Below are 12,045 nucleotides of genomic sequence, written 5' to 3'. Positions count from 1 at the left end.
CGAAAGCAGATTTAAGTCATTAGCCTTATCTCCCTGAGCAGCAGTGGAGTAGGTTGAAAATTACAGATCTTATCTCCCTAGGCAGTAGTGGAGCAGATCGAAGACGGCGAATCTTATCTTCCTAAGACAGCAGGGAATCAGATTTAAGCCACTAGCCTTATCTCCCTGAGCAACAATGGAGTAGGTCCAAGATTGTAGATCTTGTCTTCCTGTACTGGCAGTGAAGCAGATCGGAAGCACCAGCCTTATCTCCCTGAGCAGCAGCGGAGCAGGTTGAAAATAGCAGATCTTGCTTTCTTGTATTGGCAATGAAGCAGATCGAAGCCAATAATCCTATCTCCCTGAAGTTGCAGTGGAGCGGATTCAAATAATAGTTCTTATCTCCCTGAGGTTGCAGCGGAGCAGACCGAGAAAGCAGGTTTTATTCCCCTAAAGTTGTGGTGGGGCAGACTGAAGATGGTGAATCTTATCGCCCTAAAGTTGCAGTAGAGTGGATTAGAATATAGATCTTATCTCCCTGAGGTTGCAGTGAAGTGGATTGAAGCACTAGTTCCTATACCTTTGAAGATGCAGTAGGATGGAACGAGGCTACTTGAAGAAGTTTAATCTATTGTTTTGTTTTTTTTACTATTAAATTAATTGGTTTATTATTATATTTATTATTATATTTATATTATTATTTACATTAGGTTTTACTTATCTAGATTAAAATATAAATATTAATTTTAAGATTTATTCATTTTTATTTTCTCCTCATAATTCTTTCTTTAAAATTCATCTAAACATTTTATTCATTTTTAGTTCTATTATTAAATTATTTCAAATCTTCACATTAATTACTTATTTTTTATTTTTTTTAATGTAAAATTTTGTGTACATACTTTTTTTTAATTCCAAATTTCTTTTCACTCATTATTATTTTTTATGAGTTACATTTTATTTTTCTTTAGAATAATAGTTTTTAAATGTTGATGTTGATATTTGCATAATGTATGATTAAAATTATTGTTATACTTGGTTATGTTTATTTATTGTTTATTACTCGTTGGTGTGCATTTTATATTCGAATTTTGCATGGTTCGTTGCCGCTTAATCACACTACATTTTTAAAAGAAACCGTGTTTCATTAAAAATATTAAAATCATCTTATTTCGTAAATTGACAAAATACTCGGTATTTGCGATTCTCGAGAGGATTGTGCCCTAACTTATCGGGCTTCGATTTTTTTCGATGAATTTAGATAGCCAAGTATTTCTTTTGCAATAAAACCATACAAATTCTAAATAAAGTTTTTCGGGATTTCAAAATGTTGAATCCTAACTCACTGGATATGACATTTTGTTATCTCGAGTTAAGGATTTTAAAATAAAGGCAATATTCGATGTTTCAGAATTTCGAGAAATTGAACCCTAACTTACTGGATTCTGATTTCTCGTTTGACCCAAATAACCAAATATCCTTCTCAAAAGGCATGAATTTTAAATTTTAAAAAGACAAACTTAATTTCGAAGATTTTACTGTTGCACCCTAGCTCACTGAGTGTGACAATTTATTTCTTTGAAATGGGCATGTCTTATCATCCAATTCGATTATTCAAGTTTTCTTTTCAAAGGATCGTATTTTAAAATCTTTTCAAATTTTCAACACTAAGACATTAAGCAATCAATTCGGTACCAATTTTTGGGCGTTGCGAGGGTGATAACCCTTCCTTGTGCGCAACCGACTCCCGAATCTATTTTCTCAAAATTCGAAGACCAAAATCGTTATTTTAGTAAATCAATATGTTTTATTAAAATTTCAGGGTGACCCGATCACAGCTCAATAAAAGATCGATAGCGACTCCAATTTTCATTTTCAAGTCGACTACTAATTTTTGTTTTCAAAAAAATGGTTTCGACATATATATATAAATATACCTATATTCAAATTTAAAATTTTCATAACAATCAAAGATTAAAATTGAAACATTGATTACTATACGATTCCTAAAATAACTCAAAAAAATTATCTTTATGACGTAATAAAAAATCAAAAATTTTATTCTTCAACTATTTTTATTTAATAAATAAAAACCGGTGGAATTTTTTACATATCATAAAACATGAACAACCTTCTATTCTTGCAAGCATAAATATGCTCAATCAAATCATGAAATTTGACACAAACGCATACTTTTATACTTATAATATATAAAATCATAAAAACTTAAGACATTCAAAACCTTTTTTTTTTTTTGAAACGCCAAATTTTACAAGTTATTAAACCAAGTTTATCCATTCTTGATTTAGCCATATAACAATCATATTATCCAAATTCCAAAATGATTTACTCCACATTTATTCTATGTGTAGAATAAATTGGCAGCACAACTATGATGACGATTACGTTTTCTTAATGTATTTATGATGTTAATGACATATGAATTGTAATTATCACCAATTAAACATAATTTATATCATTAAGAAAATCCTAAAAATATGAATTCATAATTAATCACAACTGAATTCTAATTAAAAATATAATAACATATTCATACAACAATGAAAAATCATTTCATAATGCAGCAAAGCATTCCATTCAAATTTATGAAACAATTATATCATATACAGTTCCTAATGAAACCAAACCTGCACAGGCTTTTATATATTTATATGTTATATAAAGTTTGCTTCCACAACAATACATATATTGCATCTATTTTCATAAATAATCAAATTGAAAATTAAAATCCTAATCAACATAAATCTAAAAGATTTGACATGGATGATTAAAAACACCATTTGTTAGAGAAAACTTCATTAGCCAACATCTATCATATCAAATCATCAAGAACAAAACTAAACATGGAAGCGTACCTGAATCCATTAATTTCTTGAAATCTTCGATCTTGTGGTTTTGATCTTTCAAATTAGCACACAAGTAATTCAGAGAATATGACTCTCTCTTTTCTAAAGGTGGGATGTTAGAAAAGTTAAACATGTGTAATTTGGAGACCATAATACTAATATATATAACTTTTGCATATTAGCCCTAATTTCTAATTAGTCCATCATCAATTAGAAATTAGTTACTAGAGTATCTACATATATTTGGTCTATACTTTATTTAATAACTAAAGCCCAATAAACCTTAGCCGAATTAGATCACTTTAATTTGGACTAATCTGTAACATCCCGTACCCGAGACCGTTGCCGAAGTCGGACACAAGGGGTTCACAGACTAAATTCGCTTACTATCGCAATCCATTTAAAAAAATTTCCAGGCAGTTGGCTAACTGTGTCACTGTCACCTTAAAAATCATATCTTGAGTTTCACAACTCGAAAATCAGTTTCGTAATTTTTCCCTGAAACTAGACTCATATGCCCATCTACATATTTTTTCTAGAATTTTTGGTCGGGCCAATTAGTACAGTTTATTAGTCAAAGTCTCCCATGTTACAGGGATCGACTACACTGACCTTTGCGCATTACGACTTGGATATCTCCCTGTACAGGGCTTCAATACTGATGTCGTTTGTTTCTATAGAACCTAGACTCAGATAGGAATCTATACATATATGACATGACTCCTAATTATCTCTGGTTAATTTATAATGAATTTCCAAAGTCGGAACAGGGAATCCAGAAACCGTTCTGGCCCTGTCTCACGAGAACCTGAATATCTCTTAACATACTGTCCATATGATCGTTTCGTTACTTTCCTATGAAAATAGATTCATCAAGGTTCGTTTACATAATTTATTCACTATTTAATTCCATTCCTACTATTTTTAGTGATTTTCCAAATCTACATCACTGCTGCTGTCAGCATCTGCCTTTAAGGTAGACTTTACCTATTTCATAGTTTCCATGATTCAACTAGCCCTTTTAGCATAAATAGCACAAATTATGATAGTGATTAACCATTCCCATGGCCAATCCTTGTTAAGCATATCCACACCTCTCAATAACCATATCCATACCAAATGATTATAACATTATGCTCAAACATATATAAGCCATTTTCGCATGGCTATCCAAAATTATACAAATCCAAAGGGTCCATGACCCACAACAAAAAGGGTAGTCCTATACATGCCATTTTCAGAGTTCAACCAAAAGTGTACCAAAAGGGCTTTGATAGTGTGGGAGACTTCAACTTCCAAAAATCCCGAGTCCGATAGCTGACGAGCCAAAATCTATAAAACAGAGAAACAAAGAAACGGAGTAAGCAATTTATGCTTAGTAAGTTTTGAGCAAAGGATTCCAGCACAACAAAAGTATAGCATTCATATAGCTAAACGGATAATTTCATATGCACAAATTTTCAATATCATACTTACTTCACGTTACCAACCCTTATGTTCATACACAAAAGATCAACTTAGCCAAAGGCCGGTAGCTCATTTATCAACCGAGCGAATACTTATTTGTAAGGGCTCAACTAATTCAAAGCACATACGAAACATACCTCAATGTTGGGATGTTACAAGCGTATTAACTGAAATTTTTACAGCAAGATCATTCATTCCCAAATCACGTACCTTCGGAATTTAACCGGATATAGCTACTCGTTCAAATGCCTTCGGGACATAGCCCGGTTATAGTGACTCACACAAATGCCTTCGAGACTTAGCCCGGTTATAGTAACTCGCACAAATGCCTTCAGGACTTAACCCGGATTTAGTAACTCGCACCAATGCCTTCGGGCTTAGCCCGGAATTAGTAACTCGCACAAATGCCTTCGGATCTTAGTCCGGATATGGTCACTTAGCACAAAGCCTTCGGGACTTAGCCCGGACATCATTCAAATAACCATGCACATTTAACAATAAATCATGACACATTCGTATTTCATTTTCATTAGCAAAACTCAAACACAAGACACTTATCATTCTTGCAATTTCGGCTCAATAGCCACACACAAAGAGCATGATTTTGATTTGCTTAAAACATGATCTAATCAAATCATAATTTAAGCTCTATTACTCAAGAACTTACCTCGGATATTGTCAAACGATTTCGATGGCTATTCGACCACTTTTTCCTTCCCTTTATCGGATTTAGATCCCCTTTGCTCTTGAGCTTAATTAAACAAATAAATTGATTTAATCATTTGAGCATCGAAAAGAGGAACACTAGGCACTTAGCCCATATTTATACATTAGACGTTAAAGTCACATACATGTGAAATCATGCATCAACTCAACATATTAACCCACACTCCCTTTTAGCCGATTGTCCTAACCAAGATATAGGCATCAATATGTTTGCCTCTAACCGAATGCATGCAACACAAATCTTCTTATGTGGCCGAGTATGCATGTATATGTTGAGGCCAATTATATGCTTAATACTTCCCACAAGTATGGTTACTTGTATTAGTTATATACCGTTTCGTTTCAAATTCAAAACTCGGCTAATACGCATTTATACACTAGTAATCAAATACTAACATTTTGCATTTTATCTTACTACCATTTCACTTCTACTTTCTACCATGGCCGAATGCATCAAGACACCATTTACCCTTGCAAGGCATAAATTTCATCATCAAAACTAACAAGCTTATAATCCCATGACCGAAACTTCTAACAACACCAATTAAAATACTTCATGGGTTTGAGGTAAAACCAAGAAAGAAACTCATGAATATCGAGATATAAGCACTAACATTGTTCATCTAGATTTAGCATGACACAACATCCATCACCCTTATATTTACCATAGCCGAATACCTTACTCATTCCAAAAATTCAAATCTCAACTTGGTCACAAAAATAACTTGGTATCTCACCAACACAACATCAACACCAAGCAAGAATGATGCATCCATGGCCGAGTGTCATTTCCATCACATAGCAAGATTTAGACCATGGGCTAGGTAGAACTCAAGCTAACAACTAAAACATGCATGCATCTCATGGAACATCATCAAACATACCTTAGCCTAGTTACATGCATGGCCGAACCTCTTCAACCTTTCTTCTTCCTTCCTCCTTAAAATTTTCGGCCAAGGATGAACCAAAGGATGAACACTTTTTTTTTATTTTTCTTTCTAGTTTCGGCAAAATGGGGGAACAACCACACACTTTTTTTTTGTTTTCATCATATTCCCTTTCATTATTTTATTCCTATGCTCCTTATTTTATCATACTTCCCATGAAACACTAACTTAACATGTTTATGACATGTTCTTGCCCATCACAATTGGTCTACCATACTTGTCATGGCCGGCCACTACTAATTAGGGGGGGAATTTACATGCAAGTCCCCCCTTTTTATTTCATGCACTAATAGATCCTTATGCTTTGACCTACCACATTTCAAAATTTTCTCACATAAGTCCTATTTACTAAAATTCACCTACAATTAAACAAAATTCAAATATGAAATTTTCACACATGCATATATACATATAATAAGCATCAAATATGACAGCTAATTATTTTTATGACTCGGTTTAGCGGTCCCGAAACCACTTCCCGACTAGGGTCAATTTTGGGTTGTCACATAATCTTTTATGGTAGTAAATAATAACATGTAATTACTATTATTATATATGTGATGTCCATATTTTCCAACACTAACCCCTTCACCCCTTTTATTTATTTCACTTGTTTTTTTATTTGTGAAATATAATTATCACCGATCTCTATAAATATGATCTTATTCGTTGCTACCTACTAATTTATTTTTTCAAATAAATTTTATTTTTGTAGGTCTCGATAACCTATTAATTGTAAAGGTAATTGTCAAGTGTATTGATGCCAAAATGGCATTTTGGATTTGTTTGTCCTAGTGGAACCAATGTTTGCAAGCAATGTTTTATGTTTCTCTATTGTTGGCAATGATGATTTTCAAAGTGCAAAGGTGGATCCATTAAGATGACAATATAAATCGTGAACATACACTAACATTTGGAGTTGAACCTTCCATGCGGTAAAGTTATGGCTACCAAGTAATTTGATTGGAACCTGAGATAGTAGGTTGAATTGGATGATTTGGATGGTGCTATTAAGGTATCAAGATTAGTAATGGTGGCCATGAAAAAAACTAAAGAAAAATACATTTTAGTGGATCTCTTGAATTGAGTTAAATTGGGAAAGGAAAACACACTCACAAAAGATCACTCATTGGAGCTCTATGAAGTTTGATACATAATAAATAAAGTCAAAACTCACATGTCCTATTGCTACTACTAACAATGTTTATAAGTAAATTTAAAACTCAAAATAGAAAGAGAAATAACTAAAAGAGAGATTTGCTCCCAAATATTTCACCTCATCTTTAGTTAAGTTGAGTCGACGTAAAAAAAAAAGTAAAACTAAAACTCACGTTATGTATTGATAACAATGTCGATACCAATTGAGTTAAGACTCAATCAAGTAGAGCCATTACTTAAATAAGATTATAAGCATCTTTATTATTATTTAATTAATATTAAAGTTAATTATGTATTATTTTGAATAATGTTACTTTGCCTTAATTACATAAAGTAAAACTATGCTATACGTTGAATATGTTAAAAATGCTTTAATTATTATTTGAAAGTGTTCTATTATAATATTTGAATTGATAAGTTAATATAATTTAATTATATTCAATAATTCAAATAAGAGAATATTTAACGCTAATCACTGTAATTAAAAATATAATGTTTTAAAGACTAATTAAATATTAGATGCATAAAATCACATGTGGTGTTAGAATCTAAAATATTATTCCTTATATTACAAAATTAACATTAAAAATATTTGTTTTTAATGTAATATATTTTTTAATTCAATTATATTATTAATTAATTATTAATAATAGCTAAAGTTATGTCAACAATATAAAAATATTATATTAATAATCATAATTAATGTTTTTTATATAATAATAGGAGTTTTTATTTAATTAATTAAACTATAAATGGACTCGAATATTACTAAATAAAATTATTACAAATATTTTTTATTATTTAATGTAACATTAAATTAATAACTAATAATAGCTATAATCTTATCGACTAATGTGAGATATATAATAAAGTTTTATCCATTTAAATTAAATAATTAAATTTAATAACAATATGTTTCAATTTTCTGATCTTATCAATTTTTTTGGCAGTCGCATATATTGTGAATAGATTTGTCCATGATCTAAAAAGTGAGAGGGCTTGAATAAAAATATATAATTTTTTTTTTGCCCAGCCTGAACTTGTAAAAGAAAATAAAGTTATTTTGCTGTTGTTTTCTCATTGTTTCGTTGTCATTTCATTATTATATTGCTGCCATTTTATTGTTATTGTTTAGATATTGTATAATTATTGTTTTATTGTTAATATTGCTACTATTTTAGAGGCATTTGCTTGTTAAGTTGCACTTATCTTAGTGTTATTTAAGTATAAAATTTGTTTTAATTTATTTTTAATTTGTTGAGAAACATTTATTGTAACTTTTTTAGTATTTTTTATTATTATGTTCTTTTAAATTTTTTTGTATAAAAAATAATATAAATTTTTTTATCCAGATTGAACTTGGATAAAATTTTACACTCATTTTTTAATATAGAGCTATCAAACGGGCCTAAAATTTTATTAGGCCTTATCCACCTCTACTTGTAAATCATGGCGTGGAATTGAATGGTAAATTCATTTAAACTCAGGGCACGTTTGGTTCGCTGTAATGGAATAGAGGTGTAATGGAATAGATGCGTAATGGAATAGAGGCGTAATAGGTAATTCTTTTGTTTGGTTGAATGGAATGGAATAGAGGCGTAATTGTATTCTTGTGTTTGGTTGAATGGAATAGATGTGTAATAGCATATGGAAAAAAAACTAAAATCACTAGAATACCCTTAGCATAATTTTTTTAGGTAGATGATTATTGTTATTGTTATTAAATTTTAATAAGATTATTAATATAAATACTAAATAATTTAATCATATTTTAACATAATTATTATTAAATATAATATAATAAAAATATATAATTTAATAAAATATATGAATTTACTAAAATCATAATATATAATACTATAAAAAATTATTTAAAATAATTATTATTAAATATAATTTAATAAAAATATATAATTTGATAAAATTCTTAGTATTAAATATTCTTATATGAATTTACTAAAATCATAATATATAATACTATAAAATATAATTTAAAATAATAATTATTAAATATAATTTATAATCTACTTTATTATTTTTAAACTGCAATACATATTTTAATGTGCTAAATATCATTAGTGGAACAAATAATTTAATTATTCTACAATAAAAAAATATTACCAGTAATAAATAACTTGAGAATTATATTTTGCATAAACATAATTTTCATATATTAACAAAAGGTTAAATGAAATTCATGAAATTTTATGTCATAATCCATATGTTATACAGTTTTAGAACATCAAAAAGTTAGAAGATTGTAATGACATACCATCTCAAATATTACAAACAGAAAAAGTTACGAAAATATCATCAACGGAAACAAGAAGTTTAATAGTCAGCAAGAAATCTTCTGACCCATTCCAACCGCACATCAGAAGGTAAACGTCTAAAGAAAACGAGCGTTTGAGTTGGATGATCTGGAATTTTACTCAATGCTCGATACCGCTCATCCACTGTTAAACCTTCTATTTCACATAAGGTTGAATATAAATTTGTAGTTTTTTTCTTGGATGATCTGGAATTCTTCTGACTTCTGTTGAACTACCACATCGGAGGCAATACTCCTACTGATTTGTTTGCCAATGGCCCGCATGTTTTCGGCCAATAAAGTGGCAGCCTCATTAAATGAAGAAGAAATATTATCACCTGCATCAGAATTCTTCTTTTTCTTGTTTGAAGATGAGGAACCCCCTTGGTTTCTATCTTGTCGCGGCTCCGTAGCAGAAACATCCATGTTATCCAAAGAGACGTCAGCTTCGCAGTCATAGAATTCGTTTCTTTCTTCATTCATATCTGTAGTAGGTACACCCTGAGCATTTATTTCTTCAAGAACATCAGTGACTGTTTGAGCATCTTTTCCAGTCGCTCAATCTTTTGCGTATATGGCAGTAAGGTGGTCGTAGTAAGGGAAAGTACGATGTCTGAATTGAGTGGCTTCTTTATGACTCTAAAAAAATGAGGAAATCATATTAGTTATAAGTTTGGTAAAAATAAGATAATAAAGACTTGAAATAATTCTTACCTTTAAATAAGAGCCCCAAACCGCATTTTCAGCAACAAAGAGCTGTCTATGCTCGTCCCAACCAAAACCGCTATTGTTTTGGCCATTAAGCATGTCATACACGATTGACCACTCCCTTTTTAGTAACCTAATCTTTGATTCAATATTAGGTCTAGCCGTCAACATTGTATTGGGTAAAGCCTTTTCTAGCATTTTTTCTAACTCGTTTAAATAACCAGCTTTGAACCCGGTATCAGCATTAAATGTTCCAGCATTGTGCAAGTCCACCATGCAGGAAACCAATGCTGCATCTTATTCTGGAACCCATTTCCTTTTGGTTCCTCGAGAAGCTTGAGAAAAAACATTTGATCCTGAAACACCTGACATAATCATCTTAAGAAAAAAACAAATTATATTAATTACTATTAATAACATGAATCAAAAGGTGAACACTTTATAAAATTATAATTAAGTTCAATATCATGAATCAAAAGCTCAATACTGTATAAAATTATAACACATGCTGAATGAAAAGAAATTAAATTATAATTCAATAAGTTTAGTACAATACAAAAATCAATTCAAACACCACCAAAGTTTCACAAACTAAATACATAAAATAACATAAACAAATTAACTCAAACTCATTTTGTCCCTAAACCTAACTAATTTCTAGATGCTTGCCATTCATTGAACATTTGGTTGGCTAGTTCCATCCTCCAAGTAGCCCAAGCATCCGATGGATGAATATTTACGATATTTGGTTCATCGTCATCTACCACATTACTAGGTAATCCTTCTCCCACATCCGCTTCAATAGGATCAATACTCATATGGGTTCGAATAAAATTATGGAGCAAACAACATGCAATAATGATTCTATTGTGCACCCTTATGGGATAAAATGATGGACTCCTAAGTATTCCCCATCTAAGTTTTAATAACCCAAAGCATCTTTCAATAACATTACATGCTGAGGCATGTTTCATATTAAAAAACTCTTGCGGAGAACTTGGCTGATAACCCTGACGCCACTCGTTCAAATGATATCGTTATCCTCTAAAAGGTGAAAGAAATCCCTCACAATTTGTGTATCCAACATCAACTAGATAATAACAACCTAGAAAATAAAACTTTTTTTAAAATGATTAATTCAACACAAAAAGTTTGATCTTAATGAATAATTCAAAGTCCTATAACAATCCACTTTACCATGAGGAACTTTTAGTCCATGTCTCCTACTAATGGCATCTCGAAGAACCCGTCCATCAGCAACAGAACCTTCCCAACCAGGAAGAACATAAACAAATTGCATATCAGGTGTACAAACACCTAGCATATTTGTTGCTATGTCACCTTTTCGTGTTCGATATCTAGGTTTATCAACTGTTGGAACCCTAATCTTGATGTGGGTTCCATCAAGAGCACCTAAACAATTCTATATCACATGTTATAAAACCTTGAGTTAGGATACTAAATTTAAATCTAAATCAACTAAATTATGTACAATCTATATATAAAACTCAGTCCAATACCTTAAACCATTTCCACCTTGTGTCTGAAGAATTAGCTGTAATTGGCTCTGCCTTTTTAAATAACACATCTTGTAAGCGTATGACAGCATTTAAAACACTATGAAATGATCTGCTAACAGCTTCCCCGGACCTATTGAAGTGATGCTTGATAACTCGATTTATAAGGTGATGGGAAATGATATGTAAAAACATTGCCACTTGCTCATCAACAAGCATGTTCCTTGACGACTTCAATCCCCCTAACGTTTGTAACATCTCACATAGTTTAAAAAAGGCAAATCTATTCATCCTAACTTGTTCAATACAGGTCTCGTCACTAGCATATATAAGCCTTTTCACATAATCCCGTTGTGCATAAAAAT

This window comes from Gossypium hirsutum, chromosome D07 (assembly GCF_007990345.1).
Source record: "Gossypium hirsutum isolate 1008001.06 chromosome D07, Gossypium_hirsutum_v2.1, whole genome shotgun sequence".
Taxonomy (NCBI): domain Eukaryota; kingdom Viridiplantae; phylum Streptophyta; class Magnoliopsida; order Malvales; family Malvaceae; genus Gossypium; species Gossypium hirsutum.
This window is presented reverse-complemented; position numbering follows the sequence as displayed.